The 21226-nt window shown below is 38.0% G+C and overlaps 1 protein-coding gene across 3 annotated transcripts in view; it reads right to left on the bottom strand.

The window, feature by feature from the left end:
* The window catches only part of RSPO2 (R-spondin 2), a 166133-nt gene that overhangs the window by 17333 nt on the left and 127574 nt on the right, over positions 1-21226 (bottom strand). The window lies entirely within an intron of this gene.

A 21226-nucleotide genomic window follows, 5' to 3' on the forward strand; every position in this document is an offset into this window, starting at 1 on the left:
GTTCTTCCTTCTCTTTTTGTGTGGTTATTCTCAGGTTTTTTTGTTCCACTGGGTTGCTGAAGTTTCTCAAGTGGATTCCAGAGCTCTCCCAGTGCTGTTTTTGTTTGTGGATAGCTATCTAATTATTGATTTTTGTGGAAGGATGGGGGCTGGGGATCTCCTACTCTGCTATCTTGGTGAAGTCAGAGATAATTCTCTACTTTAAACTGAATGGTAGGGTACAGGGATGATTTTATCATTGTTCTTTAAACAGTAAATATAAATTACGTGTACTTTTTAGTAAGTATAATATTTCTTTAAAAAATACAAAATCACTGTAAAATATCCACTCCCAAAATAGAAAAACAACCCCCAGAAATAACCATAGTTAACCAAAGGTGTGTGTGTGTATATATATATATATATATATACATCCTGTAAACAAAAGTGTTACTGTATCATAAATGCTAATCAACTACTTGGTTTCTTAAGATATTCTGCAACGTTTTTTCAAGAAATGAATACATTGGCATTATACTTTATAATTGTTGTATATTTAAGTATATTTCTGTCCTTTCAAAACAGTAATCCTCATTGTCTGAATCTAATTCATTCCTGAAAACATGCTGGATGGCAAAATTTTGGATAATGGAGGCCTGTCTTCCATTTCCAAAATGGAAAAAGTAATTTATTTCCAGCTTATGAAAATATCCCAACTAGTTTCCCAGAATATCACTAAAATCCTTGAAAACATCTATGTAATAATCCAACCAAGGCTTTCTGAATTAAAAAAGAAATTTAAATAACCTAATTACCTGTTTAATAAAATTCAGTAAACTCTGATAGATGTGTTTGTGTTAACCAAGCAATGATACTGTATAGTACTGGAAGCCTTCTATATTGGGAAGTAAAGTGAGCAGTGAGAAACACTATAGTGGTGTGACCCCAAGATAGCTGCCGTCATTTTCTTCCTTACTTGTATGCGTATGCCACACTATATCCACAGGAGGGGTCTGTTCCTCCACTCCCTTTGAATCTGGACTGGCCTTAGCAGCTTGCATGACAGAGGTAATATTCTGGAACTTCTTTCATTAGAAGCATTGCATCTCCATTCTGGGTCCACCATCCTGTGAGGAAGCCCAAGCTGATCACGTGGAGAGGCTACATGAATAGAGAGACAACAGCCAGCACCAACTGTTCCACCATGCCAGCCCAGGAGCCAAACGTGGGAGTAAGAAGCCTACAGATGGGTCCACCTTCAGCAGTCACTTGACACAACAGAATGAGTGCCCCCAAGTGAGACCCTCCCAGCTGCAACCTGTCCACTCTTGGATCCATGCAAAATGATAATGAAATTCTTGATTTTAAGCTACTAAATTTTGGAATGTTTGTTGCTAATTAATAGAGAAATGCAAATCAAAACCACAACGAGGTATCACCTCACACCAGTCAGAATGGCCATCATCAAAAAATCCACAAACAGAGGGTGGAGTCAAGATGGTGTAATAGGAGGACGTGGAATTCACGTCTCCTCACAAGTAGGGCACCTACCAGGCACCGGTGGGGGACCACGGACACCTAAGGGGATGGGAGGAACCACCAGCGACCAGCTTGCAGGATCTTGGTTCCCAGGCCAGAGTTCAGGCCCAAGCTCCTGTGGTGGGAGCTCTGAGTCCAAACCGCTGGAATAACAGAGAACCTCAGACCCCAGGGAATATCAATCAGAGTGAGGCCTACTGGAGGTCCTCATCTCAGCACCAAGACCCAGCTCTATCAAACTGCTTGCAAACTCCAGTGCTGGACGTCTCAGGCCAAACAACCAGGAAGACAGAAATACAGCACCACCCATCAAAAAAAGAAAAAATAAAATGAAATGACAAAATAATTTGTTACAGACAAAGGAGGAAGGTAAAAACCTACAAGACCAAACAAATGAAGATGAAATAGGCACCGACCTAAAAAACAATTCAGTGTAATGATAGTAACGATGATCAAAAATCTCAGAAACAGAATGGAGAAAATACAGGAAACATTTAACAAGGATCTAGAAGAACTAAAGAGCAAACAAACAGTGATGAACAACACAATTACTGAAATTAAGAATACTCTAGAAGGAATCAATAACAGAATAACTGAGACAAAAGAACGGATAAGTGAGCTGGAAGTTAAAATGGTGGAAATAACTGCCAGGGAGAAGAATAAAGAAAACAGAATGAAAAGATTGAGGACAGTTTCAGAGACCTCTGGGACAACACTAAACACACCAACATTCGAATTCTAGGGGTCCCAGAAGAAGAAGAGAAAAAGAAAGGGTCTGAGAAAATATTTGAAGAGATTATAGTCAAAACTTCCCTAACATGGGAAAGGAAATAGTCAATCAAGTCCAGGAAGGACAGAGCGTACCATACAGGATACACCCAAAGAGAAACATGCCGAGACACATATTAATCAAACTATCAAAAATTAAATACAAAGAAAAATATTGAAAGCAGCAAGGGAAAAGCAACAAATAACATACAAGGGAATCCCCATAACGTTATCAGGGGATTTTTCAACAGAAACTCTGCAAGCCAGAAGGGAGTGGCAGGACATATTTAAAGTGATGAAAGAGAAAAACCTACAACCAACATTATTCTACCCAGCAAGGATCTCATTCAGATTCAATGGAGAAATTTAAAACTTTACAGATAAGCAAAAATTAAGAGAATTCAGAACCACCAAACCAGCTTTACAACAAATGCTAAAGGAACTTCTCTAGGCAGGAAACACAAGAGAAGGAAAAGACCTACAATAACAAACCCAAAACAATTAAGAAAATGGTAATAGGAACATACATATAGATAATTACCTTAAATGTAAATGGATTAAATGCTCCAACCAAAAGACACAGACTGGCTGAATGGATACAAAAACAAGACCCATACATATGCTGTCTACAAGAGACCCACTTCAGACCTAGGGACACATACAGACTGAAAGTGAGGGGATAGAAAAAGATATTCCAGGCAAATGGAAATGAAAAGAAAGCTGGAGTAGCAATTCTCATATCAGACAAAATAGACTTTAAAATAAAGACTATTACAAGAGACAAAGAAGGAGACTACATAATGATGAAGGGATCAATCCAAGAAGAAGATATAACAATTGTAAATATTTATGCACCCAACAGAGGAGCACCTCAATACATAAGGCAAATGCTAACAGCTGTAAAAGGGGAAATCGACAGTAACACAATAATAGTAGGGGACTTTAACACCCCACTTTCACCAATGGACAGATCATCCAAAATGAAAATAAATAAGGAAACACAAGCTTTAAATGACACATTAGACAAGATGAACTTAATTGATATTTTTAGGACATTCCATCCAAAAACAACAGAATACACTTTCTTCTCAAGTGCTAATGCAACATTCTCCAGGATAGACCATATCTTAAGTCACAAATCAAGCCTTGGTAAATTTAAGAAAATTGAAATTGTATCAAGTATCTTTTCCAACTACAATGCTATGAGACTAAATATCAATTACAGGAAAAAACTGTAAAAAATACAAACACATGGAGGCTAAACAATACGCTACTAAATAACCAAGAGATCACTGAAGAAATAAAAGAGGAAATCAAAAAATACCTAGAAACAAATGACAATGAAAACACAACGACCCAAAACCTATGGAATGCAGCAAAAGCAGTTTTAAGAGGGAAGTTTATAGTAATACGATCCTACCTCAGGAAACAAGAAATATCTCAAACAACCTAAACTTACACCTAAAGCAATTAGAGAGAGAAGAACAACAACAATAAAAAGCCGAAAGTTAGCAGAAGGAAAAAATCATAAAGATCAAATCAGAAATAAATGAAGGGGAGGAGGAGAAGATGGCGGAAAAGTAAGACGCGGAGATCACCTTCCTCCCCACAGATACATCAGAAATACATCTACACGTGGAACTGCTCCTATAGAACACCCACTGGATGCTGGCAGAAGACGTCAGACCTCCCAAAAGGCAAGAAACTCCCCACGTACCTGGGTAGGACAAAAGAAAAAAGAAATAACAGAGACAAAAGAATAGGGACGGGACCTGCACCAGTGGGAGGGAGCTGTGAAGGAGGAAAGGTTTCCACGCACTAGGAAGCCCCTTCGCGGACGGAGACTGCGGGTGGCAGAGGGGGGAAGCTTCAGAGCCACGGAGGAGAGCGCAGCCACAGGGGTGCGGAGGGCAAAGCGGAGAGATTCCCGCACAGAGGATCGGTGCCGACCAGCACTCACCAGCCCGAGAGGCTTGTCTGCTCACCTGCCGGGGCGGGCGGGGGCTGGGAGCTGAGGCTCGGGCTTCGGTTGGATCCCAGGGAGAGGACTGGGGTTGGCGGCGTGAACACAGCCTGAAGGGGTTAGTGCACCACGGCTAGCCGGGAGGGAGTCCGGGAAAAGGTCTGGAGCTGCCACACAGGCAAGGGACTTTTTCTTGCCTCTTTGTTTCCTGGTGCGTGAGGAGAGGGGATTCAGAGCTCCGCTTAAAGGAGCTCCAGAGACGGGCGCGAGCCGCAGCTATCAGCGCGGACCCCAGAGACGGGCATGAGACGCTAAGGCTGCTGCTGCCGCCACCAAGAAGCCTGTGTGCAAGCACAGGTCACTCTCCACACCGCCCCTCCTGGGAGCCTGTGCAGCCCGCCACTGCCAGGGTCCCGTGATCCAGGGACAACTTCCCCGGGAGAACGCGCAGCGCGCCTCAGGCTGCTGCAACGTCACAGCGGCCTCTGCCGCCGCAGGCTCGCCCCGCCTCCATACTCCTCCCTCCCCCCGGCCTGAGTGAGCCAGAGCCCCCGAATCAGCTGCTCCTTTAACCCCGTCCTGTCGAAGCGGAAAAACAGACACCCTCAGGCAACCTACACGCAGAGGCGGGTCCAAATCGGAAGCTGAAACCCGGGAGCTGTGCAAACAAAGAAGAGAAAGGGAAATTTCTCCCAGCAGCCTCAGGAGCAGCGGATTAAAGCTCCACAAACAACTTGATGTACCTGCATCTGTGGAATACCTGAATAGACAACGAATCATCCCAAATTGAGGAGGTGGACTTTGGGAGGAGGATATATTATTTTTTCCACTTTTCCTATTTTTGTGAGTCTGTATGTGTATGCTTCTGGGTGAGATTTTGTCTGTATAGCTTTGCTTTCACCATTTGTCCTAGGGTTTGGTCCGTCCGTTTTTTTTTTTTTTACTTAAAACATTTTTTTTCTTAATAAATTTTTTCTTAATAATTTTTTATTTTTTATTTTAAAAAATTGAAAAAATTTTTTTCTTAATAAATTTTATCTTAATTTTTCCCTTATTTTTGATTTTAAATAATTAAAAAATTTATTTTAAAAAATTAAAAAAATTTTTTCTTAATAAATTTTTTGTTAATAATTTTTTTCTTATTTTTTATTTTAATAGCTTTATTTTATTTTATCTTATTTTATTTTATTTTATTTTATCCTCTTTCTTTCTATTTTTTCTCCCTTTTATTCTGAGCTGTGTGGATGAAAGGCTCTTGGTGTTCCAGCCAGGCAACAGGGCTGTGCCTCTGAGGTGGGAGAGCCAACTTCAGGACACTGGTCCACAAGAGACCTCCCAGCTCCATGTAATATCAAACGGGGAAAATCTCTCAGAGATCTCCATCTCAACACCAACACCCAGCTTCACTCAACGACCAGCAAGCTACAGTGCTGGACACCCTATGCCAAACAACTAGCAAGACAGGAACACAGCCCCATCCATTAGCAGAGAGGCTGCCTAAAATCAAAATAAGGCCACAGACACCCCAAAACACACCACCAGACGTGGACATGCCCACCAGAAAGACAAGATCCAGCCTCATCCACCAGAACACAGGCACTAGTTCCCTCCACCAGGAAGCCTACACAACCCACTGAACCAACCTTAGCCACTGGGGACAGACACCAAAAACAACAGGAACTACGAACCTGCAGCCTGTGAAAAGGAGACCCCAAACACAGTAAGATAAGCAAAATGAGAAGACAGAAAAACACACAGCAGATGAAGAAGCAAGGTAAAAACACACCAGACCTAACAAATGAAGAGGAAATAGGCAGTCTACCTGAAAAAGAATTCAGAATAATGATAGTAAAGATGATCCAAAATCTTGGAAATAATAGACAAAATGCAAGAAACATTTAACAAGGACCTAAAAGAACTAAAGAGGAACCAAGCAATGATGAAAAACACAATAAATGAAATTAAAAATACTCTAGAAGGAACCAATAGCAGAATAACTGAGGCAGAAGAACGGATAAGTGACCTGGAAAATAAAATAGTGGAAATAACTACTGCAGAGCAGAATAAAGAAAAAAGAATGAAAAGAACTGAGGGCAGTCTCAGAGACCTCTGGGACAATATTAAATGCACCAACATTCGAATTATAGGGGTCCCAGAAGAAGAAGAGAAAAAGAAAGGGACTGAGAAAATATTTGAAGAGATTATAGTTGAAAACTTCCCTAATATGGGAAAGGAAATAGTTAATCAAGTCCTGGAAGCACAGAGAGTCCCATACAGGATAAATCCAAGGAGAAACACGCCAAGATACATATTAATCAAACTATCAAAAATTAAATATAAAGAAAACATATTAAAAGCAGCATGGGAAAAACAACAAAAGGGAATCCCCATAAGGTTAACAGCTGATCTTTCAGCAGAAACTCTGCAAGCCAGAAGGGAGTGGCAGGATATGCTTAAAGTGATGAAGGAGAAAAACCTACAACCAAGATTACTCTACCCAGCAAGGATCTCATTCAGATTTGATGAAGAAATTAAAACCTTTACAGACAAGCAAAAGCTGAGAGAGTTCAGCACCACCAAACCAGCTTTACAACAAATGCTAAAGGAACTTCTCTAGGCAAGAAACACAAGAGAAGGAAAACACCTACAATAACAAACCCAAAACATTTAAGAAAATGGGAATAGGAACATACATATCGATAATTACCTTAAATGTAAATGGATTAAATGCTCCCACCAAAAGACACAGACTGGCTGAATGGATACAAAAACAAGACCCATATATATGCTGTCTACAAGAGACCCACTTCAGACCTAGAGACACATACAGACTGAAAGTGAGGGGATGGAAAAAGATATTCCATGCAAATGGAAATCAAAAGAAAGCTGGAGTAGCAATTCTCATATCAGACAAAATAGACTTTAAAATAAAGACAATTACAAGAGACAAAGACGGACACTATATAATGATCAAGGGATCGATCCAAGAGGAAGGTATAACAATTGTAAATATTTATGCACCCAACAGAGGAGCACCTCAATACATAAGGCAAATACTAACAGCCATAAAAGGGGAAATCGACAGTAACACAATCATAGTAGGGGACTTTAACACCCCACTTTCACCAATGGACAGATCATCCAAAATGAAAATAAATAAGGAAACACAAGCTTTAAATGATATATTAAACAAGATGGACTTAATTGATATTTATAGGACATTCCACCCCAAAACAACAGAATACACATTTTTCTCAAGTGCTCATGGAACATTCTCCAGGATAGATCATATCTTGGGTCACAAATCAAGCCTTGGTAAATTTAAGAAAATTGAAATCGTATCAAGTATCTTTTCCGACCACAATGCTATGAGACTAGATATCAGTTACAGGAAAAGATCTGTAAAAAACACAAACACATGGAGGTTAAACAATACACTACTTAATAACGAAGTGATTACTGAAGAAATCAAAGGGGAAATCAAAAAATACGTAGAGACAAAGGACAATGGAGACACGACGACCCAAAACCTATGGGATGCAGCAAAAGCAGTTCTAAGAGGGAAGTTTATAGCAATACAAGCCTACCTCAAGAAACAGGAAACATCTCGAATAAACAACCTAACCTTGCACCTAAAGCAATTAGAGAAAGAAGAACAAAAAACCCCCAAAGTTAGCAGAAGGAAAGAAATCATGAAGATCATATTAGAAATAAATGAAAAAGAAATGAAGGAAACAATAGCAAAGATCAATAAAACTAAAAGCTGGTTCTTTGAGAAGATAAACAAAATTGATAAACCATTAGCCAGACTCATCAAGAGAAAACGGGAGAAGACTCAAATCAATAGAATTAGAAATGAAAAAGGAGAAGTAACAAGTGACACTGCAGAAATACAAACGATCATAAGAGATTACTACAAGCAACTCTATGCCAATAAAATGGACAACCTGGAAGAAATGGACAAATTCTTAGAAATGCACAACCTGCCGAGACTGAACCAGGAAGAAATAGAAAATATGAACAGACCAATCATGAGCACTGAAATTGAAACTGTGATTAAAAATCTTCCAACAAACAAAAGCCCAGGACCAGATGGTTTCACAGGCGAATTCTATCAAACATTCAGAGAAGAGCTAACACCTATCCTTCTCAAACTCTTCCAAAATATTGCAGAGGGAGGAACACTCCCCAACTCATTCTACGAGGCCACCATCACCCTGATACCAAAACCAGGCAAAGATGTCACAAAGAAAGAAAACTACAGGCCAATATCACTGATGAACATAGATGCAAAAATCCTCAACAAAATACTAGCAAACAGAATCCAACAGCACATTAAAAGGATCATACACCATGATCAAGTGGGGTTTATCCCAGGAATGCAAGGATTCTTCAATATACACAAATCAATCAACGTGATACACCATATTAACAAATTGAAGGAGAAAAACCATATGATCATCTCAATAGATGCAGAGAAAGCTTTCGACAAAATTCAACACCCATTTATGATAAAAGCCCTGCAGAAAGTAGGCATAGAGGGAACTTTCCTCAACATAATAAAGGCCATATATGACAAACCCACAGCCAACATTGTCCTCAATGGTGAAAAACTGAAACCATTTCCACTAAGATCAGGAACAAGACAAGGTTGCCCACTCTCACCACTATTATTCAACATAGTTTTGGAAGTGTTAGCCACAGCAATCAGAGAAGAAAAAGAAATAAAAGGAATCCAAATCAGAAAAGAAGAAGTAAAGCTGTCACTGTTTGCAGATGACATGATACTGTACATAGAGAATCCTAAAGATGCTACCAGAAAACTACTAGAGCTAATCAATGAATTTGGTAAAGTAGCAGGATACAAAATTAATGCACAGAAATCTCTTGCATTCCTATACACTAATAATGAAAAATCTGAAAGTGAAAATAAGGAAACACTCCCATTTACCATTGCAACAAAAAGAATAAAATACCTAGGAATAAACCTACCTAAGGAGACAAAAGACCTGTATGCAGAAAATTATAAGACACTGATGAAAGAAATTAAAGATGATACCAACAGATGGAGAGATATACCATGTTCTTGGATTGGAAAAATCAATATTGTGAAAATGACTATACTACCCAAAGCAATCTACAGATTCAATGCAATCCCTATCAAACTACCACTGGCATTTTTCACAGAACTAGAACAAAAAATTTCACAATTTGTATGGAAACACAAAAGACCCCGAACAGCCAAAGCAATCTTGAGAACGAAAAATGGAGCTGGAGGAATCAGACTCCCTGACTTCAGACTATATTACAAAGCTATAGTAATCAAGACAGTTTGGTACTGGCACAAAAACAGAAACATAGATCAATGAAACAGGATAGAAAGCCCAGAGATAAGCCTACGCACATATGGTCACCTTATCTTTGATGAAGGAGGCAAGTATATACAGTGGAGAAAGGACAGCCTCTTCAATAAGTGGTGCTGGGAAAACTGGACAGGTACATGTAAAAGTATGAAATTAGAACACTCCCTAACACCATACACAAAAATAAACTCAAAATGGATTAAAGACCTAAATGTAAGGCCAGACACTATCAAACTCTTAGAGGAAAACATAGGCAGAACACTCTATGACATAAATCACAGCAAGATCCTTTTTGACCCAGCTCCTAGAGAAATGGAAATAAAACCAAAAATAAACAAATGGGACCTAATGAAACTTAAAAGCTTTTGCACAGCAAAGGAAACCATAAACAAGACCAAAAGACAACCCTCAGAGTGGGAGAAAATATTTGCAAATGAAGCAACTGACAAAGGATTAATCTCCAAGATTTATAAGCAGCTCATGCAGCTCAATAACAAAAAAACAAACAACCCAATCCAAAAATGGGCAGAAGACCTAAATAGACATTTCTCCAAAGAAGATATACAGATTGCCAACAAACACATGAAAGAATGCTCAACATCATTAATCATTAGAGAAATGTAAATCAAAACTACAATGAGGTGTCACCTCACATCAGTCAGAATGGCCATCATCAAAAAATCTACAAACAATAAATGCTGGAGAGGGTGTGAAGAAAAGGGAACCCTCTTGCACTGTTGGTGGGAATGTAAATTGATACAGCCACTATGGAGAACAGTATGGAGGTTCCTTAAAAAACTAAAAATAGAACTACCATATGACCCAGCAATCCCACTACTGGGCATATACCCTGAGAAAACCATAATTCAAAAAGATTCATGTACCACAATGTTCACTGCAGCAATATTTACAATAGCCAGGACATGGAAGCAACCTAAGTGTCCATCAACAGATGAATGGATAAAGAAGATGCGGCACATATATACAATGGCATGTTACTCAGCCATGAAAAGAAACGAATTTGAGTTATTTGTAGTGAGGTGGATGGACTTAGAGTCTGTCATACAGAGTGAAGTAAGTCAGAAAGAGGAAAACAAATACCGTATGCTAACACATATATATGGAATCTAAAAAAAAAAAAAAGTTCTGATGAACCTAGGGGCAGGACAGGAATAAAGACACAGACGTAGTGAATGGACTTGAAGACACAGGGAGGGGGATGGGTAAGCTGGGACGAAGTAAGAGGGTAGCACTGACATATATACACTACCAAATGTAAAATAGATAGCTAGTGGGAAGCAGCCGCATAGCACAGGGAGATCAGCTTGGTGCTTTGTGTCCACCTAGAGGGGTGGGATAAGGAGATGCAAGAGGGAGGGGATATGGGGATGTACGTATGCATATAGCTGATTCACTTTGTTATACAGCAGAAACTAACACAACACTGCAAAGCAATTATACTCCAATAAAGATGTTAAAAAAAAATCCACAAACAATAAATGCTGGAGAGGGTGTGGAGAAAAGGGAACCCTCCTACACTGTTGATGGGCATGTAAACTGGTACAGCCACTACGGAGAACAGTATGGAGGTTCCTTAAAAAACTGAAAATAGAGCTACCATATGATCCAGCAATCCCACTCAGGCATATAGCTAGAGAAAAACATGGTTCAAAAGGATACATGCACCCCAATGTTCATTGCAGCACTGTTTACAATAGCCAAGACACAGAAGCAACCTAAATGTCCACAGACAGATGAATGGATAAAGATGTGGTACATATATGCAGTGGAATATGACTCAGCCATAAAAAGAATGAAATAATGCCAGTTGCAGCAACATGGATGGATCTGGAGATTATCATACTAAGTGAAGTCAGACAGAGAAAGACAAATATCATATGATATGGCTTATATGTGGAATCCAAAACAAAAAAAGATACAAATGATCTTATTTACAAAACAAAAATAGACCCACAGACTTAGAGAACAAACTTTGGTACCAAAGGGGAGAGGGTAGGGGGAGGGATAGATTGGGAGTTCAGGATTGACATGTACACACTGCTATAATTTAAAATAAAATGCCTTTCCATGAAAAATAAATAAAGAAAAAATAAACAAAAAAAATTTTTTGGAATGTTTGTCATGCAGCAATAGATAACCAGAGCATACACTACCCAATTGGGAAGGCTACTGAGGTAAGACTGAAATGCACTGAACATCTTCCTTGCTTGGAGTCACACCATTGAAATGTTTTTGCCAGCAAGTGCATGTGAACTCATTATGGTAGGGTTTAATTCATAAATTTGGAGTAAAATTTTTTGCATGTTATTATAGCAAATACTCCCGTAGTGACAGTTCAGGTAGCATGGTGTATCAGTAAAGATAACTTAGCTGGGTTACAAGATTATGGAGTTACAGTCTTCATCTTTCAAAACTTAGATGCTATTTCCACTATTTGTTTTTTTAAACACCAAAACTGGAAGTCTGAGGACAGCTTGATTTTGATTTTTGTCCTCTGGATGTAAAGCACTTTCTTTAGAATTTTCTCTTTTATCCTTTTTATTCAAACGTTTTTGCCAGGCTATGACTATATGTAGATCTCTCTTTCACAGACTGAGTTCTTTGGCTCTCTAAAACCAGGCCATTTTTCAACTCAAGTTTTTTACTGTTAATATCTGTCATCTTTTTCCCATCATCATTTTCAGCAATTTGTCCTTATCCACTAAAATTCTATTACTTTCCCAAGTTTTTCCTCCATATCATTTTTCTATTTTCCAAATGATCAATTCTGTGCCTGACACTCCCCAATGAAAATGTTAATGTGACTACTCTATGCTCAAATTGCCTTCAATTCTTTATCTCACCTGATCTCTCTTTTAATCTGATCATGTTTTCCCTTTATCTCATTCTATTTACTATTGCTTTCTAAGCTATTTTATGAATATTATGTTTTCCCCGTACCTTATTGAGGACAAACTTTTTCCCTAAATTTTTCTTCTGTCTTATAATGCAGCAATATCAGGAATCTGAACTTCATCAAGTTTTAGAATGACTTCCCTCTTATTCTACAGTAATTATTCTATAAATTCATTTTTTCCTCAAAAAAAAAAAGTAAAGTCTACTCAGATTTAAGAGATGAATTGGGGAGACTGCCTTTGGACAGTCTCTACCCATCTGGGTATTGATTAAATTCCATATTCATCCCAACTCATGACTAGCACTTGATTTACCCATCCCCCAACCGAATCCAATGTTTAGCACTTTTTCTCTGTTGTGACTATGCTGAACTAAAATGGAAACTTCTCTTAATGACTGTCTAGATTTCTCACACTGAAGGGAAATACATTAAGTTATGATCTTTAACAATCACTCCCATCAGGTTTCTTCCCATCGTCCCCCTGACTTACAGCACTTAAGGGACCCACACTTTCCAGGACACAGTGTGCATTCTTATGTATTTATTTTCTGGGAATTGGTGAGTATTTCTAAGAAGAGCAGTACCAACAGGCTTTAGAGAGAAAGATGTAGGAAAGAGGAATCTGGCACAGGCAGTTTATCCTTGTCACTAGGCGCACAAGCCCTGAAGCCAGACAGTCTAGATTCAGATTCTGGCTCCGTTATTCAACTTGCTCAAACCACACAGCTAACCTCTGTGCCTCTGTTTCCTCACCTGAAAATCAGGAAAACTAAGAGAATCTAACTTACACAATTATTGCAGTAATTAAATGAGCTAATATATTTAACACAATATCTGGACTATTACAAGTATTCACTATTAGTTATAATTATCTTTCTGTTGTTATAAAGCAGAGGCCACACAACAAAAGGACATCTGTCCAGTTTTCTACTTGATATGGAACTTCCATTTCTGACCCAGGGGCAATTCGGCTGTGAGGGGAGAAAGCATTTCTAGCTTTCAGGGAGACACAGTCATCAGCAGCATAATGTAAATGACCCTCCACTTATGTTTTTAAACAGATTCCTTTTGGTTTTTAGTTATTGGAACTTCCTTCTGGATTCTTATGACAGGTTGCCTGTTGGTTTTGTTTTACAGTGTCATCCATTTCATCCTTATAAGGATTTTAGGGAGAAGTCAGGAGGGGTGTAGCAAAGGCAAATCCATCTAGGTACCATTCTAAACCACAGGCCATTGATCATTAATCCTAAATATGTTCAAATACAAAAACTCAAGTTTACATGACTGAGAACAGCTCTCAAGTCCAATTCTCTTTTGTTTATACCAGTGGCAAATGTCAAATTCTAAAAATCTCCTAACCAGAATTATGAACTGTGGGCCAAAAAATATCGCAGTGCTGGACAGAAATTTGAGGGCTCATCTACTCCATACATGTGTCTTAAAATGTGTCTATAACAATTTATCCTGGAAAAAGTATTTTAGAGACCGAAAGGAATACTTAAGTATTCTTAATAACCATAAGTACCAAGGAGCTCTTGATTATGTGAATTCTAAGTCCTCTTCTGTGGTTATATAAGTACAGTTCTTCAAAGAGAAAAATAGTTGGCCATCAGGTTCTATGTAATCTTTATGTTCTTTAAACCTTATTAGATCATCCTTTATACCCTTTTTAAAAAATTTTTTTATTGGAGTATAGTTGCTTTACAACGTTGTGTTAGTTTCTACTGTACAGCAAAGTGAATCAGCTATACATATACATACATCCCCTCTTTTTTGGATTTCCTTTCCATTTAGGTCACCACAGAGTATTGAGTAGAGTTCCCTGTGCTATATAGTAGGTTCTCATTAGTTATCTATTTTATACATAGTATCAGTAGCGTGGATGGACCTAGAGACTGTCATACAGAGTGAAGTAAGTCAGAAAGAGAAAAATGAATATTGTATATTAATGCATATATGTGGAATCTAGAAAAATGGTATAGATGATTTTACTTGTAAAGCAGAAATAGAGACACAGACGTAGAGAACAAATGTATGGATACCAAGGGGGAGTGGTGGGACGAATTGGGAGATTGGGACTGACATATATACACTATTGATACTACCCTTTTTTTAAAGTATATAGTTAACAGATGCACTGCTTAGCTGAGAAAGTTTGCATAAATAATTAGCTTTATGTAAATACTGCCTATTCTTCTTTTGAAATGTCACATTTATTTTAAACAAGAAACTGAAATTTTAGTCTTGCCAAATTATGTAAAGATTTCTCCAACACTGCTTCTAGCCTAACCCCTTTTTTTTTTTTAGTTTTTATCATATACCTTTTATTCTATGTGTTTTTATTCTTTTTTTTAAACATCTTTATTGGAGTATAATTGCTTTACAATGTTGTGTTAGTTTCTGCCATATAACAAAGTGAGTCAGCTATACATATATCCCCATATCCTCTCCCTCTTGCGTCTCCCTCCCACCCTCCCTATCCCACATCCCTAGTTGGTCACAGAGCACCGAGCTGATCTCCCTGTGCTATGCGGCTGCTTCCCACTAGCTCTCTATTTTACATTTGGTAGTGTATATATGTCAATGCCACTCTCTCCTTTTGATTCTCTTTACTAGAGGTACTTACATTATACAAAAGTAACAGAACTGGGAGAAATGCCATTCCAAATTTTTATGTATGGAACATTTAAAAGTGGTGAGTTCCTAAAGTGGATACTTTCCAACAATCATCTTAGTCTAGGAAAGCAATATTACATAGGAGGTTAAGACCATGCTCTTTAGAGATGAAGAGCTTGGTATAAACCTTAGCTCTGCCACATTAATTTATCCAAAGCCTCATAGCTAGTATCTTCTCTAAGCCTCAGTTTCTCATTTTTAAAATGTGAGAAATAGTTGTTTCTACCAGATAAAGTTGGTGTTATGATTAAACAAGGAAATAAAGTTTTAGCCCAATTCATGGCATGTAGTAAGCATTGAATGTATGTTAGTAGTGGTAGTGGTGGTGGTGGTGGTGATGATAATAGTGATAACAAAAAAGACTATAAATGAGACAGAGAGGAGGAAGAGATCTCCTTAGCCTCCCTTAAACCAACCACATGAAACAATCTAACTCACAGCCAAACCACAGGGGAGGTTTGACCACACTCCCTGACACTGCTGTAAGCCCGTCATGGCTGTGCCGTCCCAGCTCGCTCACGCCACAGACTGTTAGTTTTCTGACTTGTATTAGAAGTTGCTCTTCCCATCTCCGGATGGATGGTAACTGCTGGTTTGGATGGGATTTACTTTACATCCTCTGATTTAAACAGCTTTGCAAAAGTAATTTTTCGTTGTTTTGAGAGGATAAGTAACACTACAAAAGTACTTGTGTTCAACAAAGTAAGGATCATGCAACAAAAGGAAAACACCCAAAGGAAAACAAATGTGTAGAGGAGATAAATTCACTTCAGGATGGATGTTGACCAAAAAGAAATTACATCCACAGTTCTCACAGTTGGGGACCAATGGCAAGTTACATGCCCCCTGTTTAGCAGCTGAAAGGCAGCCAGATCCTGTGGCTTGGCTCCCTCACAAGCTTTAAATACACGAACTTGCAGAACTGCACCCAAGTAAGCAAATAACATGCAAACTGCTTTCGGCTAAGAATAGAGAGAAAAGACAGAAACTTTTCAATAACTCCAAGCTTGAAGAGATTATACAGATAAATGGGTTCAGCTTTGCCAAGGTAGAAACATTCAATTAAGTTTTCAAAATCTCTAAGGGATGCTTTAAAACTCTCTTCTCTTTCTCTCTCTCGCATCTTACAACTACCTAAGTTGTAGGAAATTTAGACAAATTTAATATTTCAATAGCTGCTTTTCTTCTATTTTTTTCCACCCACCCAAATAGGTTTCCCACTATGAAGGGAAATGGAAAGCAATCCTGTCTATACTATTAACTCTGATTTTTAAAGAAGCTATAAGGCAAAATATTTGCTGGTGAGGAAAAATGTTGCCAGTGGGGATTACACGGCCTCTGTTCAGCTATAGTATTCATAAAAAAAACAAAAAACAAAAAAACTATGTATCTATTTTCCTACCTATTTTAAGCCATCTGGGTGATTCTGATGTGCTCTCCTTGGATTGGATCCTCTCTCTAGATAAGCACCATTAAGACTGCTTTATCTGTGTTCTTTAAATGGACTGATATTATCAACATCATTATTAGTTAACATCAATATGTGCCCAGGTACTGTGCCAGGCACTGATCCACTTAGTATTCATTACGACTTTTGAGGTAGGCATTACCATTTTACAAATGAGGAAACTAAGGGTTGATGAAGTTAAGCAGCTGCAAAAGTCACCAAGCTACTAAGTAAAGGAGTCAGGACCTAAACTCCAAAGCTTTTACCCTTCAACAATATGTTGTATCGCCTGGTTATGTAAGAGCTTCAAGAGTTCGAAATAAAGTAGGAGTGGAGTATAGGAAACCAGATTTGAAAGAATAATGAAGATAAAACAAAAAGATTTAAACTTGACAGGCTCTATTAGCCTGATCTCTGTCACTCTAATTGCTGTACTGTCCCCCGTTCTGAAGCAGCATGGATCCTTCAACTGCTCAATTACTGTTGATGAACATGGTAAGTCCACTTGGAGACCTGACCTAATAAATGTCCTGCATGACGCCATGTTGCCACCAGGATTTCTCATGAACGGCAGATGCAGTCTGAAACACAAAGTTGAATAACAAACAGCGAAAATTATACAGTCTTGGTTTTGTAATGATTTTGAAGAATGTTGCTTCGTCCCTAAATAAGTTATCTAACTCATGATGGGTCCTCCATAAAGCCTTATTAAAAATACAACTCTGATCTCACACTTGGAGAAACTGGACTGTTGTCAGGGGGCACATACACCATCCCCTAGATCAACAGCAGAGCCAGGCATTGAGGTTGACCTATTACCAGACTGGTCTTGACCACCGTGTGTCATTTTTCATCCCATTGACTATGATATGGTTCAAATCCTAACTTAACTAATTGACATGCTGAACTACCAAGTAGGATTTTGTAATCCAATTTGTTCCTCATCATTTAGGCAGCTGTTTTAACCAAAATGTGCGAACTTGTTTCAGGACATACATAAAATCCAGCATTCCTCTACCCAGGCTGGAAACATAATGGCACTTTGCCAGTGAAAAAAAAAGCTTAGATGGCTCCCATAAAAACCTGTGACACGAAATTAAGCTAATCACAAAATGCAAGCTTAAGGTTTAAACTGCTTAATTCTTACTAATCTTGCACTAAAAGTTGAAGCTAACAATGGACAAGAGTTACTTTGTGTAAACTAACTCTCTTCAAATTAATGCTATTTCCTTTATAGTAAAAAGAAATGTTAATATAAAGTGGGTCTTTATTCTTCACATATCCTCCAAATCATAGCTTTGCAATACTTATGGCTCCAAGATAGCCAAAGTCCAGTAATGCCCTTGGTAATTTGAGATCTGCAGTACACTTTTGACACAAGCCTCCTTTATTTTCCCTTTAAATGCTCTCAAAATACATGAATGTTATCACTCCACATAACTTATGTTTGGATGCTTGGCGCTCCCAAAACTAATTGAATCATTTTTGGTGTCAAGTTACAGAAACAAATATTGTACCAAAAATAGAAAAAAAAAAAAATTTGCAGAAGTCCAGTTACACAAAACTAGGAACTAACAACTAATATGAAACAAGATGTTGGCTAAAAAATTTTTTTTAATTAATTAATTTATTTATTTTTGGCTGCATTGGGTCTTCATTGTTGCACATGGGCTTTCTCTAGTTGTGGCGAGCGGGGGTTACTCTTCGTTGCGGTGTGCGGGCTTCTCATTGCAATGGCTTCTCTTGTTGCAGAGCACGGGCTCTAGGCACATGGGCTTCAGTAGCTATGGCATATGGGCTCAGTAGTTGTGGCACGTGGGCTCAATAGTTGTGGCTTGCAGGCTCTAGAGTGCAGGCTCAGTAGCTGTGGCGTATGGGCTTAGTTGCTCCATGGCATGTGGGATCTTATCAGACCAGGGCTATTTAAAGTGAGGTGACACTAATAGAACAAGTGCAACATGTGTTTAAAAAAAGACTATCACTAAATAATAGTTAACCTAGAAATTTCAGCAACATTTCATAAACATGTATATTTCTTTGTTTCAAGGTAATACCTGGATGAAACAAAAAGATTCTAGTTTCACATACTAAACAGGTATTCTTCTACAGTTAGTTTTGAGGGGAAAAAATAAAGACCAGTCAAGAGACCACTAAAGTAGTCATGGTGGGCAATGTGAAGAAAGAGTAGGACTGAGTAAAGACGGGGAGTGAGCAGTAAGTTGTTCAGGTGGTAGAATCAAGTGGAATAAGTGACCAAATGGATGTGGAAAATAAGGATAATAGAGGAGTAGGATGATTTCCAGGCCAAAATGAGTAAGGAGGTGATGCCAGCCTCTAAAATAGGGCATAGTAGGTGGAAGAGCCTGTTTGAAAGGAGAATTAGAAGTCATTTTAGATTTTTAAAATTTGAAGTACATTTGAGATAACCAGGTAGAAATGTCAGGTCAGGGGCTGGGGTAATGAAGGCACTGAGAGGGAAAATATAATAAAGAAAAGGTCATAACAGACAAATAAAATCCTTGTGCAGAAGGGCTAAGATTCAGGAATACTGGGGTAGCCTGGAAAGAAAGAGGTTTGTCTCTTTCATGGGAAAATACAAGTTAAGTAGGTACAGTATTTGAAGATATACAGATGGGAAGAAAGGTGAAGTATAGTTTGTCTGCCATAACGTATGGACACCAAGGGGGGAAGCGGTGTGTGTGTGTGTGTGTGTGTGTGTGTGTGATGAACTGGGAGATTGGGATTGACATATATACACTAATATGTATAAAATAGATAACTAATAAGAACCTACTGTATAAAAAAATGAAATAAAATTCAAAAATTCAAAAAAAAATTGTCTGCCATAAGGAGAAGACATCATCTCTGAGAAGAGTCAAGATTAGGAATAACTTCTGTGACAAATGAGAAAGAGCTTAGAGAGAAGTAATGGGATCTTCAAGCTGGACTGAGGAATTTGCTAAGATTGTGAGGTGTTCTGTCCACATTGTCTGTGATTTCCTCAACCTTAGACTGACTCAGGTTTGGGGGATTCTGAAGCACTAGAAGAAGAGGCTAAGTTCCAACCTCTCCTGCTGAGCCTGTGTGTATCGTTCAATCACAGAAAGACTAATGCCCATGATGCAACCTCCACTTATACATACATATGCCTCTCTGATCTGATGCTGAGTTTAAATGAACATTGTCACTATCAACATGAAAAAAATCGGAGGGCATAATTTTTCCAGTATTACAAACGAAGCCACACACGTTAGGCCTGCTATAAAAGTAAACTTAAGCTCACATAAAATAGTCCACTTTTGAAAAGAAACTGGCTAAGAGATTGCATATTTATTCATATGAAATATACATGTATTTAAATTATCCATTCTCTTTCATTTACTTCAATGCTCATAAAAAATGCTGGTCTCAAATTTATCACCTATATAAAAAATACATATTTATGTTAAAAAAATGTTTTAAGTTCCACCACATTAACAACTCTAAAAAATGTTGAAACCCATGAACAGATTTCTGGGGGGGCACATTTGCCGAGTTTTACCTCAAAGGAATATTTTAAAATTCATTTTCATAAAACAGTTTTTCAAAAAGAAGCTAACATGTCCTTAATTCTATTTGTTTTAGCTGGCACCACTCAAGACTTAGAAAGCTTAGAAGACAAGAACAGAAGCTAAAACTATCATTGTACAACACAAAAGGTTATAAATTCAGCATTTTTGTGCAACTTTGTACTCATTTCAATCCATCTAAAAGTTAAAAACCTTGTACTTGGACCTGACAATCTAGTCATAAGTATCCAGCTGTGATAATTTCAAAACTCTTTTCCATAGTGGAAGTCTTGGACCCCTCATCTTAAAAAATAAAATTACCACATAATTTTTTATATTTCTTTTTTTCTAAGCTTCTTAAGGAATGCACATGCTCTTTGCCTATCCTGGGCAAAGGTTATGAAGACAATTCACAAAAGAAGAAATGCAACTGGTAAACAAAGGAATGGAAGAGGGAGCCCCCTCATTAATAAATGAATATAATTGAAAACAGATGAAATATTTTTAAAAACATAATAAAATTGTTTTAAAATGTAAAACGTAGGTCTGGCAAGGTGTGGCAAGGCTAATACTCATATTTTGCCGGTAGCGCAATAATACAGCCCTTTGGAAAAGCATTTGGCAGTATGAATGTTGGCCAAAAATTGATGTTCTTTTATACAGTAATTCTACTACTCAATCTATTCTAAGAAAATAATTCAAAATATTGGAACATTTATAATAATAATCACAAAAATATTTTCTTGTAAAATAACTTCAGGGTTTTTTCCTGATTATAATACTAAGACAATGTTACCTGTACAAAATTTAAAAATTGCAAAAAGTATAAAGGAAGAACATTTTTACACATCTACATTCATTCAGCTATTTACTGACTACCTACTTATATGCAAGGAACTACTAAACACTGGGGACTGAGTAGTGGGTGTGACAATCCTTTCCATCATAAACATAAACCATGTTGGCTTATGGTTGATTGGCTGATACTTATGACTAGGGGTGATATTGATTTTTTCCATCCTGATA

The sequence above is a fragment of the Eubalaena glacialis genome, chromosome 17 (assembly GCF_028564815.1).
Source record: "Eubalaena glacialis isolate mEubGla1 chromosome 17, mEubGla1.1.hap2.+ XY, whole genome shotgun sequence".
NCBI classification, from domain to species: domain Eukaryota; kingdom Metazoa; phylum Chordata; class Mammalia; order Artiodactyla; family Balaenidae; genus Eubalaena; species Eubalaena glacialis.